Below are 14255 nucleotides of genomic sequence, written 5' to 3'. Positions count from 1 at the left end.
CACTGTCGTGGGTGGTTCTGGGTACAGCCTCACCCCCTCCCTTCCTGAAAGCAGCAGACAGCCATTTCGCGCGTTTTTTACTGGGTGAAGTGAGCAAACGCCATTTTACAGCAAGCATGGACCCTGGTCTGATCGGTACCTTGATCGTGGACGTTGTAAACAGTTCACGCATTCTCGTGCTGTCTATGCTGAACCATGAACAGCAAATACAGGAGAGGAGGCTGCAGCGATGGCAGCGCGGTGACGAGAGTGATGAGGACCTGGAGACTGAGTTCTCCGAAACCGCGGGCCCCTGCACTTTGGAGCTCCTGATGGTAATGGGGGAGGTTCTACTCATTGCTCGTCGATTTTGGGCCTGGGAAACAAGCACAGACTGGTGGGACCGCATAGTTTTGCAGGTGTGGGACGATTCGCAGTGGCTGCGGAACTTTCGCATGCGTAAGAGCACTTTCTTTGAACTTTGTGACTTGCTTTCCCCTGTCCTGAAATGCCATAATACCAGGATGAGAGCAGCCCTCACAGTGGAGAAGCGAGTGGCAATAGCCCTCTGGAAGCTTGCAACGCCAGACAGCTACCGGTCAGTCGGGAATCAATTTGGAGTGGGCAAATCTACTGTGGGGGCTGCTGTGCTGGAAGTAGCCAAAGCAATCATTAAGCTGCTGCTACGAAAGGTTGTGACTCTGGGAAACGTGCAGGTCATAGTGGATGGCTTTGCTGCAATGGTATTCCCTACTGTGGGGGGGCCATAGATGGAACCCATATCCCTATCTTGGCACCGGAGCACTAGGGCACCCAGTACATAAACCGCAAGGGGTACTTTTCAATGGTGCTGCAAGCACTGGTGGATCACAAGGGACGTTTCACCAACATCCACGTGGGATGGCCAGGAAGGGTTCATGACGCTCGTGTCTTCAGAAGCACTACTCTGTTTAAACGGCTGCAGCAAGGGACTTACTTCCCAGACCAGAAAATTACAGTTGGGGATGTTGAAATGCCTGTAGCTATCCTGGGGGACCCAGCCTACCCCTTGATGCCATGGCTCATGAAGCCATAGACAGGCAGCCTGGACAGTGGTCAGGAGTTGTTTAACTACAGGCTGAGCAAGTGCAGAATGGTGGTAGAATGTGCATTTGGGCATCTCAAAGGTCGCTGGAGAAGCTTACTTACTCGCTCATACCTCAGTCAAACCAATGTCCCCTTTGTTATTGCTGCTTGCTGTGTGCTCCACAATCTCTGTGAGAGTAAGGGGGAGACCTTTATGGTGGGGTGGGAGGCTGAGGCAAATCACCTGGCCGCTGATTACGCGCAGCCAGACACCAGGGCAATTAGAAGATCACACCAGGAAGCGGTGCGCATCAGAGAAGCCTTGAAAACGAGTTTCATCATGGGCCAGGGTATGGTGTGACTGCTGTGTTTCTTTCCCCTTCCAGAACCTCCCCCCCCCCCCGTATTGACTCCTGCTGCAAGCAATGTACCCTGCACCCTTCCCTAACAGCTTGCTTATGGAAATAAAGTTACTATCTCTTAAAAACCTTGTATTCTTTATTAAAAGTCAGTCCCTGTAAGCAACCCACCCTCCCTCTTGCTTTAAAAAGCATGTAATTAAAAATACACAAGTAGGGGTTTTGGAGGAGGATGGGAGGGAGGGAAGAAAAAGGAAATTAAGGAAGCCTTGAAAATGAGTTTCATCATGGGCAGGGTACCGTGTGACTGCTGTGTTTCTTTCCCCTTCATGACCCCCCCCCATGTATTGAATCCTGCTGCAAGCAAGCTACCCTCCACCCTTCCATAACAGCTTGCTTATGGAAATAAAGTCATTCCCTGTAACCAACCCACCCTCCCACTTGCTTTGAATAGCATGTCATTATAAGAAGAGTAAGAGAAATAAAAAGGTACCCCGGGACTGGTTTGGGAGGAGTATAGGAAGGAAGAAAAAGGCCATTAAGGGCATTTCAATGTAATGACAGCCTTTTGGTTGGACTGTCCACGGGGGTGGAGTGGGCAGGTGCAGAAAGCCTTCCCCCACGTGTTCTTACACGTCTGGGTGTGGAAGATATGGGACATGGTGAGTACTGAGGGAGGTTAAACATGGGCTGGAGTGGCACTCTGTGACCCCGCAGCTCTTCTCAGTTTGATCGTGCAGCAGCTCCAGCATTGCATCCCGCCACCGCTGATCTTCCTGCCTACACCTCTGATCTTCCTGCCGCCACATCTCATCTCGAGCGTCCCTCCTGTCCTCACGTTCACTGGCAGCGTTCCTGTACTTTGCGACCACGTCTTTCCACTCCCCCAGATGAGCTCTTTCACTGCGGGTTACTGCCATTATTTCTGTGAACATCTCCTCCCGTGTCCTCTTCTTCCTTATTCTCCTTATCTGACCTATCCGTCGGACTGGGGTAGGGAGGCTTGAAAAATTTGCAGCTGCATGAGTGGGGGAAAAGAGTGATAGAAGGATTATAAGAGATACATTTCACAGAACAATGGTTATACTCTTTCACAGTGAACTGCACTATTCACCGTACGTAGCACATGTCACTTCACTACAAGGTCGCCTTTGGATTCTTTTAGTATTTAGTGCTTGCGGCTGTGGTCAGAGAGCAACACAGACGCAGGTCCGGGGATTACAAATCAGCTTGCAGGCGGACATGGTAAGGCATACATCTAATGGCAGTTAACCGTACAACCTCTTCCTTTCCCCTGTACCACTGCCTATTACCAGGTAACATTCATGCTTGGCAGCCAAACTGCTAAAAAGCACATCTTTTGCTTCTTTTCTTATGCCATCAGAAAGGTTAAGCACTAGAGGAAAATTGTGAATGGTTTTCCCCCCCACTCTGCATGTCTGCTGTAATGGCAGGTCACTGAAACCTTACCACCTCCCCCTTCCCCCCTCTATGCCTTGGCAATTAGCAGCGAAAATTCCTGCTGCCCAAATGCTAAAAAGGTCAGCGCCATTAGAGACACCTCCCCGTAGGAATGGGCTGTTTTTTACCTCCCCCCAATGGCTAACTGCAAGGGAAGGTTTTTTTTAAAGGCGCAGGAAAGCAGCAACGAAGGAATGGTCATCTTTGTCCCCTTAATAAACTACATTACTTTTTACCAGGTGACCATGAACGATATCACTCTCCTGAGGATTACAGACAGAGAAAAAGAAATTATGCTTCTTGAATGCCAGCAATCCCCGGGACCATACGCAGCTAGGCTTTGTCATGCAATGATACCCGATTACGTGCTCCAGGCATGGCGTGGTAAAGTTTCGTACCATGGTGGACGGAATAAGGCTGCCCTGCCCAGAAACCTTCTGAAAAGGCTTTTGGGGTACCTACAGGAGTGCTTCATAGAGATGTCCCTGGAGGATTCCGCTCCATCCCCAGACATGTTAACAGACTTTTCCAGTAACTTTAATGCCAGCTAATGCATGCAAGCCCTCATGGCAAATCAATCATTAAAAAACGCTTGCTTTTAAACTATGTTTTTTATTTAAAAAAGTACACTCACCAGAGGTCGCTTGCATGGCTTCATTGTCTGGGCTAGTGGCTTGGGAGGGCTGCGATGGTAATTCTGTCTGGGTGAGGAAAAGCTCCAGGCTGTTGGGGAGAATGGAGTGCTGTGTGGTCTCTGCCATCTCGTCCTCCTCTTCCTCCTCCACATCTTCGCCGTCCGCAGAATCATCAGCAATGGCTGAGATTACTACCCCCACCTCTGAATCCACAGACAAGGGGGGGCTTGTCGTGGCGCAGCCACCTAAAATTGCATGCAGCTCCGCGTAGAAGCGGCATGTTTTTGGCCCAGATCCGGATCTACCATTTGCTGCTTTGGTTTTCTGGTACGCTTGTCTGAGCTCCTTCACTTTAACTCTGCACTGCACCGAGTCCCTGCTATGGCCTCTCTGCCTCATGGCATTAGAAATCTTTTCAAAAGTTTTCTCATTTCGTCTACTGGAACGCAGTTCTGATAGCACAGAATCTTCTCCCCATACAGCGATCAGATCCAATAATTCCTGTGTGTTCCACACTGGAGCTCTTTTCCTATTCTCAGGAGACTGCATTGTTACCTGTGCTGCTGAGAGCTCCACGCTGGCCAAACAGGAAATGCAATTCAAAAGTTCCCGGGGGTTTTCCTGTGTACCTGGCCAGTGCAGTAGAGTTCCTTTACCTGTCCAGAGCGGCCACTGGTGCACTGTGGGATACCTCCCGGAGGCCATTAACTTCGATTTCCATCCACACTAGCCCTAAATCGATTTTGTAAAATCGATTTTAGGGTTACTCCTTTCGTTTAGCTGGAGTACAGAAATCGATTTTAAGACCCCTTAAAATTGATTTAAAGTGCCTTGTAGTGTGGACGGGTACAGCGTTAAATCGATTTAACGCTGTTAAAATCGATTTAACGCTGTAGTGTGGACCTGGCCTATGTATAAGAGGCCAAATTTCTCCTGCAGGGATAGTGGATTTGCTAGGAGCGCTGCAGCAAGCAGGAAGAGACAGGAGGGAGCCACCTGGGGGCCTGGGTTATGCTAGGAAAATTAACAGTGATTTGGGTTTAACAGTGATTTGCAAATCCACCTCATGTTGAGATTTGAGCCTGATTGCTGCCTGATAGATCATCTCCAGAAGCAGGTTTGGTGAGCTGCCTGCAGTACCACCTGTGGCCCTTGCACGCTGCTCTTCCACATGCTGAGCATGTAGCAGCTGCTGAAACATTTGAGTCATGCACCTAAGAGCTCAAAAGTCAATCTAAAGAGGTGACTAAGGTTAGTTATTTAGTTAAATAACTTCATTTTAAAGTCAGTCTCGCTGTTTGGGTCCTGTCTCATGGTTTTTGGGTTCACCTTGCAAACCACTGAGCAGTGCCAGGATTAATAAGAATACCTACCATCACAGTTGTGAGGAGCCAAAGGAGCAGACTAAGAATCTTCATGCTTCAGGGCATCAGTTAACCCTGAAAGCTGGGGTCAGGAAGAAACTTCCCCATGACCAGGCTAGTCCATAATTACCCACGGAGGGGCTCCCATACCATCTTCTGACACAGCCAGCCTCAGGCCTACTGCAGCATCCTGTCTCTGGGGAGGGCTTGGATCAGATGACTGCAGGCACACATTTCACTCTCACCACCAGAGCCAAGTCTGTGCAACAGCACCGCTTGGCCAGTAACCCTCCTGCTGCCTTACAGTGTTACAGATGCGCTAGGCTTCCAGCCTGCCCTCGATTGGTCCAGGCTTGGAGTCTACTGGGCAAGTATGCAACCCCATGCTCTGAACTGTCACTAGCCTCTGTTTGTCAGAAGCTGGGAATGGGCAACAGGGGATGGATCACTTGATGATTACCTGTTCTGTTCATTCCCTCTGGGGCCCCCGGCATTGGCCACTGTCAGAAGACAGGATCCTGGGCTAGATGGACCATTTGGTCTAATCCAGTATGGCTGTTCTTATGTTCCTTATAGGTCTGATATGGGCTGGCAGCTTCTGAGTTTGTTGCTAGGTTGGTTTGTTGGCCACCACAAACCAGAGAATTCTCTTTATTAAACACGCACTAAGAAAGTCAAGAAAAAAGTAAAACAGGCACAGACATTTGAAAACTCACGAGTCACATCAGCTCATCAGCTCGTGCCAAAAACTCCCTCTCCCTTCCGCACCTCTGGGGAGTCAGATGGCAGCTCTCAGCTGCTCAGATCCTGCTGTTCCTCGAGGAAAAGGGGCTTGTAGTAAGTAAAGGCCCTGATAAAGGCCCTGTATGAGGCCTGAGGCCTGAGCTAAAGTAATGGTCAAGACTTTGCTATCATAAAGCAAAGTTAAGCTGTGAGCTAGAGGCAGGCCCTGCTCACAGAAGCTGGCAAGGAAAGGGCTGATGTTGCATAAACATATATCCACCTAGTGTGCTGAAGTATAAACACGGTACCAGAACACTCTATACTGGAACATTCCTCAGATAACAAGGAACAGACTGACCCATCCCAATGACAAGGCCAAAAGAGTAATATGATGGATAGAGTTGTTTTGTTCGAACCAACATGTACAAGGTGAGAGGCGGCACTTGACTACGTAGAGGGGTTGTACCTGGCTATGTAGAGGGGTTGCACCTCAATACATCAGGAGTGATGTGCAACTTGTTTGTACCTGTGTATAAGAATGCATCTCTGGGGCGGTGTCTTTGTCTGGCCAAGGGGGCAGTGGAAAGTCCCACACTGACTGAGCTGAGTCCATTGACCGTGGGCACATATTTGTAGTATGCCCTGAATTAGACTAAGAAATCTACAGGGAACTACTACTGTGCCCAATATGGCAATAAACCTGGCCGATGTGCCTTCGTACCTTACTAGACTCTGTGGTCATTGGGGGTTCTCTTCGGGTCTGCTGTGTCGGCTATCTGCGCAGAGCTGGGACAGCACACAGAGGGAACACACGCACGCAGCCGAGTGATATCAACATTGAAAAGAGCAGAGCACCACACCGGTCGCATCTGACAACAGGGGTGAGAGACTGGAAAATGCAACCTCCATCTCTGCCAGTGGCAGTTCAGTTGCTAGAAGGCCCCAGGCATGGCAATGGCATGCAACCCAGTTAGCTCATCCTGGATCCCAGCCTCTTTCACCTTGCCTCAGCAAAACATCTGACCCCCAAAACTTACTCTGATTTTTCACCATGGTCATGGCAAATCTCTCCTCAGCATTGCCCTTAGCTTGCCAGACTGGTCACAGTTGGCAAGGTTCAGCCTGTGCTGGCTGGCTAAGCTGGACACTTACTAAACAGAGGGCAAACAGAGAGAGATTGGGAAGGGCAGGGTGGGATGTGGGGGCAGTAATAGGGATAGTAGGCTGAGGACACAGCCATGGATACAGTGAGGTCACTTGGTTCCCTCTCCTTGCCTGGTCTGTTTGGAGCATCCTTCAAGATCAGGAAGAAGAAGACAGGTGGAGAGGGGTGGGAATCCCCAGCATGTGATCATCGTGGTAAGCTGGTCAGTGGGGTGAAACGGTGGCATGGCCTCTGCAGAAGTTCCCAGCCCTTACTCGCTGAAGGATGAGACACTTAGGAAGGAGCCACTTAGCCCCTCTGGGGTGGTGTCTAGTGCATGTGTCTGTGTGCTGACAGTCCTTCAGCCTAGGGTGACCAGATAGCAAGTGTGAAAAATCGGGACAAAGGGTGGGGGGTAATAGGCAGCTATGTAAGAAAAAAACCCAAATATCTGGACTGTCCCTATAAAATCAGGACATCTAGTCACCCTACTTCGGCCTGAGACAAGGTGAGGAAGAGAGCAGGGTGCCTGCCCAGGACACGGACAGGAATGTGCCCGTCCATGCCCCTGCTGCATTCGTCTCCACCTTGAGCTCCACAGCACAAATGTTCATGGGAACCCAAGGTGAAACTCTCAACAGAGCTCAGATTAGAGAAGTTCTGCTCCTCCACTATCCAACTAGCCCCAGGCCGGGTTGGCCACCAGGGAAACCTGCACAAGTGATTTCCCCTGAGGAGCCACCTCAGTCCAAACAAAATGACTAATCCAAGCCACCATCCTGTACTGTGCAGAACTGTCTCAGCTCACCACCACCAGCATTACTGTTCTCTCCTTGGGAACTGCTGCTCTCTGCCCTGCCCTGAACTGGAGATCCCTCTGGGCTGGGACAACTCCCCACAGAACTGGGGGAGATGGGGAGGGACATGCTATGGCCATTCAGTCTGGACACACACAGTAAGCCCCCTGCATCCCCAGCTGTCACCACCTTCTGACACACAGCGGGCCTGTACCCAGCTGGACCCTGCAGCATCCCATTGACTCTGACAGGAGCTGCCCCATTCCTCTGGGCACTGCGACCTCTCTGTAGCGCTTGTTCACTTAAAAGTGTCTACAATCTTCTTCCACTCAGGAGAGCCGTTCCCAGACAAACCCGTATGTTAGACTGAAGTGACCTAGCAAGTGGCACCATTTGCATCAATATCCCTGTTCCATAGCCAAGGGAATGGTGCCTTCAGCATTCCACACTGGCTCTTTCAGTGGAGCTCCCTCTGCTGAGGATCCAGCCACAAAAGGCAGTGAGGCTGTGGGAGCGGCACAGCCAGTGGCCACTGGTTCCTGAACTCAGACAGGTAGACATGGCATGGCTCTTTGCAGCTTTCACTTCAGAAAGAAAGTTTTCACCTTTTCTCCTTGAAAATGTCACATAAATGCCATGGGTGTGAGGGCTGAAAGTGAACACTCATGGGCTAGTCCCAGTTCCCAGGCACCCACATCTGGTCTTTGGCACCCAGGACACTCACAGACAGGGTCTCTCATTTGGGGGGGGGGGAAAAGAGTGCTTCCTGTGATCCTGCTCCTGACATTCAGTAAGGTCAGCCTGGCCTTTGGCTATACAGCAGGGTAGTTTAACAGCATGAGAAACAGCATGGTCAGTGGACTAAGCCCAGGACAGAGAACAAGGGATTCCTGTCAGCTACTCCCAGCTGAGTCACTTAATTCCAGAGCAGCCCTGATCATATTGCTTAATTTTTCTGTTCTAGTTTCCTTGCCTGTATAATGGGGGACAATACTACTGAGCCTCTGGCGTCTCTCTCCTATGTGGGTTTTGATGAATAGCTGAGGTTTGGAAAATGCTAGTACATGTGCTAAGACTCCTAGAATGCCAAACAACCCTCAGTGACGGGGTCCCAGGACCCACGGCTCCCTGTCTTATATTTGAAAATTGTCCCTTGAAAATGCTGCCAGCTCTGCACAAGCCAGCGCAAACAACTGGGGTCCAATTCTCTGCACTGGGATGTCATCAAATCTGAGGCAGGACCAAGTAAACCTAAACTACCCCGACAGGTGTTTCTTAACCTGTTCTTAAAAACCTCCAGTGTTAGAGATTCCACCACCTCCCTTGGAAGCCTATTCCAGAGCTTAAGTACCCTCATAGTTAAAAAGTTTGTCTTAATATCTAACTTAAATTTCCCTTGCTGCAGAGGTCTGACTCATCTTAGGGGTCAGAACCAGAGTTGTACATCTCAAGGCAGAGTTAATACCACTCTCACCACTGTTCAAGGCAAGAGGAGAGGCAGCAAATCCCCTGATCCCCATGGTGCTCTGGCCACAACAAGGGCAGGTGCTAATGCAGTGGCCCTTCTGAATCTGTGGGCATATCACCAACCCAGGGGCTGAGCTCCAGATCTCTGCATATTACCTCGGATAGGCAGGGCCCCCCTGTCTTCCTCCAGGGTGCAGGAACCTCCATGAGGCTCAGAACCCAGCATCTGGACCATCACCAAGGCCAACACTGAGACTGAGGCCAGTGCCTCCTCTGCCACCACGCAAGCAGTATCAGCATGGGTTGATCCCTGAGAGTTGGAGGATCAGGAGGATCCGGTGCCGCCAAGGGCATCATCCCCTTCCTCCCTGGACGAGGCAGAAGCGCACTCATCTGCCACATTGCTGGCTATGGACAACAGAGCCCACCAGGAGCCACTCAGAAGAGTGGCACAAAATTTGGGCCTCCAGGCAGAAAAGGTGTCAGAAGAAACATCCCATGGTGGACATTCTGACACTCTTAATCAAGACCATCAAGAAAACCACTAAGACCCAATGGCAAACTCCCGCCTCTATTTCCCCCACCCCCAGTCAAGGAGGTGGAAAGGAACTACTTTGTACCCACCCATGGGTATGAATACCTATTCACCCACCCTCAACCCGGTACACTGGTTGTGGCAGCAGCAAATGCAAAGGAGAGACAAGGGCAGCAGGGACCAATGCCCAAATCGAAGGAGGCAAAGAAGCTGGACCTCTTTGGCGGTAAGGTCTACTCCACAGGGGGGATCTAGCTCTAGATAGCCAATCCACAAGCAGTCCTCAGCCGCTATAATTTTAACTCTTGGAACACTTCGTCCAAGTTTAAGGAATTGCTCCCAGCTGACTCTTTGTCTGACTTTGGAGCCATCCTTGAGGAGGGCAAGGTTATTGCAAGGATCTCCTTGCAAGCTGCACTGGACTCAGCGGACTTGGCAACCCACACGATATCCACCACTATAGCCATGCGAAGGCTTGTGGCTTGTGGCTGCAGGTTTTGGGCCTTCTGCATAAGGTCCAACAGACAGTTCAAGACTTGCCCTTCAATGGCTCAGGTCTGTTCTCAGAACAAATGGACTCCAGGCTCCATAGTCTCAAGGACTCATGAGTGACATTAAAATCCCTGGGGCTCCATACACCAGCCCCACAAAGGAAGCATTTCAAGCTTCAGTCTCCACCACACTTCTACCCCAATCAGTCCCGACAAGATTACAACAGGAAGAGGGGCAGGAGTAATAGGCGAAAGCCTACACAGCCCTCTTTCAACCAGGGTCAGAGCTCAGCAAGGCGGTCTTAAGCTCCAAAGCAAAACTTGTGAAGGTGTGCCCGGGGGTGACACACCAGTCATAATCCCAGATCCTTCTCCCCGTTTCATGAATCAGCTATCCCATTTCTACCATGCCTGTGCCTGGATCACCTCGGACCAGTGGGTTTCACACATGGTAGAATTGAGATATTCTCTTCTATTCTGTTCCCTTCCTCCCTCCCACCCCACCTGCCCATCCCTCTTCAGGGACGTGTCTCATGAGCAACATCTCATACAGGAAGTGCAAGTGCTCCTAGACACCAGAGCAGTAGAAGAGGTCCCTCAGAAGTTCTGGGACAAGGGTTTCTATTCCCAATATTTCTTAGTCTCAAAAGCCAAAGGTGGGTTAAGGTCAATTTTGTACCTGCGGAACCTCAACAAATTCATGAAAAAGCTGAAGTTCCACATGGTCTCACTGGCTTCCATTATTCCTTCCCTGGATCTGGACGACTGGTACACTGTCCTCCACTTGAAAGAGGTATACTTCCACCTGTCAATCAGGCCGTCACATAGGCAGTTCCTCCACTTTGTGGTCAACAATGCCCATTATTAGTTCATGGTTCTCCCCTTCGGGCTATCAGCGGCCCCTCGGGTGTTCACCAAATGCATGTCGATTGTAGCCACCTTCTTGAGGAGGCAACAGGTTCAGGTTTTCCCATACCTAGACAACTAGTTTGCCAAGGCCATACCAAAGCCCAGGTGGAACAGCACATGAGCCTCATATGATTGACTTTTAAAGAGCTCCGGCTAATACTGAATGTGCCAAAATCAACTCTAACCCCTACTCAGAAGATAGAGCTCATCAGAGCTCTCCTAGACTCAGGTCAAGCCAAAGCATTTCTTCCAGAGTCCCTTTTTCTCACTATGTGCATCATCATAGAGGACCTAAGGCGATACTCCACTACTATGGCCCAAAGTTGCCTAAAGCTGCTCATTCACATGGCCACTTGTATGTATGTAGTGCAGCATGCAAGACTTTGGCTCCAGCCTCTTCAGGCCTGACTGGCCTCAATGTACAGGCCATCCCGAGACCACCTAGACAAGTTAGTTACACTTCCTCCTCCGGTTATCAAGTCCCTCCTGTGGTGGCTCGACCCGCAAGTGGTGTGTGCAGGGGTGCCCTTCTCCAGGCCCCAATCCTTGATGTCTCTAGTCTTGGATATGTCAGGGATGGAAGGGAGGTGCACTTAGGCGGACTCAGGGCCTCTGGTCCCAGGCAGAACTTTCACACACATCAACGTCAGGGAGCTAAGAGCGGTCCGCCTTGCTTGCCAGATGTTCCAGGCCCATCTGAAGGGCAGATGTGTACTGGTATTAACCGACAACATGACAGCGATGTCCTATATAAACAGACAGGGTGGCGCTTGCTCCTCTCCCCTGTCCTGGGAAGCCCTCAAGATATAGGACTTCTGCATCACCCATTCGATACATCTAGAGGCATCATACCTTCCAGGTTCCCAGAACGAATTGGTGATCATCTCAGCAGGTCATTTCACGATCATGAGTGGTCCCTCTGCCCAGATGTTGTGATCAACATCTTCCAACTGTGGGGATTCCCCCAAATAAATTTGTTTGCAACAACACAACAGGAAGTGTCATCGGTTTTGCTCCTTCCTGAATCACAGCCCAGGCTCACTCACAGATGCCTTTCCCCTCCCCTGGAAGAACCATCTACTATATGTAGGGCACTACCAAATTCACGGTCCATTTTGGTCAATTTCATGGTTATAGGATTTTAAAAATTGTAAATTTCATGATTTCAGCTATTTAAAGTGAAATTTCATGGTGTTGTAATTGTAGGGGTCCTGACCCAAAAAGGAGTTGTGGGGGAGGGGGGGAGGGCATATGGGGGGATGACGTTGTACTCCATATGTTTTATGGAAATATGCTAATGAGTGTGAATATAATATAACTGGAATATGCTTCATGCAAGAGGTCTCTTGTAAGGTATCATTACAAAGCTTATAATCTACTGAGTGTGTTCATGCTATTTGTATGAATGTATCATTCCTGTATCTAAAACTAGAAATATGAAGTATAACTCTGAAGTCCTATTGTAATTATGCAAAGTGTGGGCCACTAATGGTGGTTTAAAATCTTGATGGCTCCCATTGACTGGGACAATTGGTTGTAAATGGTTCTGTTTACTTGCAAGCCTTCCTGTGTTCATTTGAGTCAGGCTGGGAAGAATGGAGGCTTGAGGTCTCACAAGACATGTGACTATGTCACCTTGTACTGGAATCTGTCTTAAACCTGGTGCTTTTCCATTTAGGAGGAGAAGTGGGGACCCAGAGAGACAAAGATTCCCACCTTGTGCCAAAGCTATTAAAAAAAAAAACCTCAGAACAAAGAGGACTGCCAGTCATGAGAAATCCCCTAGTTACACCTGAACTGGAACTAACAAGGACTATACCGGGGAAAGGATTGGGCTCAGACTAGGAAGGAGTCTAGTCTGTGAAAGAAGCTTATTGGAACATCTCTGAGGGTGAGATTTACCTGTATTCAGTTTCTTAATATATTAGGCTTAGACTTGTGTGTTTTGTTTTATTTTGCTTGATAACTTACTTTGTTCTGTCTGTTATTACTTGAAACCACTTGAATCGTACTTTTTATACTTAGTAAAATCACTTCTGTTTATTAATAAACCCAGAGTAAATGATTAATACCTAGGGGAGCAAACAGCTATGCATCTCTCTCTATCAATGTTACAGAGGGCAGACAATTCATGAGTTTATCCTGTATAGGCTTTCTACAGCGTAAAACGGATTTATTTGGGGTTTGGATCCCATTGGGAACTGGGTGTCTGGGTGCTGGAGATAAGTAACCTGCTGAGTGGTTTTCAGTTAAAGCCGGCAGCTTTGAGGGCGTGGTTCAGACCTGGGTCTGTGTTGCAGCAGGCTAGCATGTCTGGCTCAACAGCCAGGGTTCTGGAGTCCCAAGCCATCAGGGAAAACGGGCTCAGAGGTAATTTCAGCACATTAGGTGACAGATCAAAGGGGGCCTCTGTGATAGAACCCATCACAGGGGGTGCAAGGTTATTGTAGGGGGGGTTGCAGTACTGCTACCCTTACTTCTGCGCTGCTGCTGGTGACGGTGCTGTCTTCAGAGCTGGGCAGCTGGAGAGGGGCAGCTGCTGGCTGGGTGCCCTGCTCTGAAGGCAGAGCTGCTGCCACCAGCAGCGCAGAAGTAAGGATGTCATGCTATGGTATTGCCATTCTTATTTCTGCACTGCTGTGTGCAGAGCTGAGCTGTCAGCAACCTCCACTTTCCAGCTGCCCAACTCTGAATGCAGAAGCGCAGAAGTAAGGGTTGCATGGTATGGTATTGCCACCCCTACTTCTCCACTGCTGCTGGTGGGGTGCCAGCTCTGAAGGCAGTGCAGAAGTAAGGGTGGCCATACTGTGATCCCCCATGCAACTCCTTTTTGGGTCAGGACCCCCAAATTGAGATACACTGGTCTCCCCTGTGAAATCTGCGTAGTATAGGGTAAAAGCACACAAAGACCATAATTCACGAGGGAGACCAGATTTTCACGATCTGAGGTGGTTTTTCATGGCTGTGAATTTGGTAGGGCCCTAACTATATGGATTCCCACCCATCCCACTTGTAAACAAGGTCCTGCTGAAGGTCAGAAAGGAGGGAGCATCAATGATCTTAATAGCACCAGCATGGCCATGCCGGCACTAGTTCACCGCACTTCTAGACCTGTCAGCGGACATGCCGATAACCCTGCCCCTGGTCCTAGACTTGATCACCCAGGACTATGGCTGCCTCCAGCATCCCAATCTGCATTCTTCCCATCTCACGGCATGGAAACTCTCTGGCTAAACCCCTTGGTGCTCAAATGCTCAGACCCTGTAAGAGAGGTCCTCCTTGGCCAAGTGGAAAAGATTCTCCATTGAGTATTACAAAAAGATACT

General features: G+C 49.6%; 2 protein-coding genes across 2 annotated transcripts in view; one reads left to right on the top strand and one right to left on the bottom strand.

Moving 5' to 3' along the window:
• The window catches only part of LOC127055876 (uncharacterized), a 254037-nt gene that overhangs the window by 137167 nt on the left and 102615 nt on the right, over positions 1–14255 (bottom strand). The gene's annotated exons all lie outside the window — the stretch shown is intronic.
• Positions 12758–14255, top strand: part of NOS1AP (nitric oxide synthase 1 adaptor protein) — a 183971-nt gene continuing 182473 nt past the window's right edge. Inside the window, exon 1 of the mRNA XM_050963195.1 lies at positions 12758–12820. The gene's annotated coding sequence lies outside the window, so the exon portion shown is untranslated. The remainder of the gene's footprint in view (positions 12821–14255) is intronic.

Source organism: Gopherus flavomarginatus, chromosome 7, assembly GCF_025201925.1.
Source record: "Gopherus flavomarginatus isolate rGopFla2 chromosome 7, rGopFla2.mat.asm, whole genome shotgun sequence".
Classification (NCBI taxonomy): domain Eukaryota; kingdom Metazoa; phylum Chordata; order Testudines; family Testudinidae; genus Gopherus; species Gopherus flavomarginatus.
The sequence above is the reverse complement of the archived record's forward strand: the minus strand, read 5'-3'. Positions and strand labels throughout refer to the sequence as shown.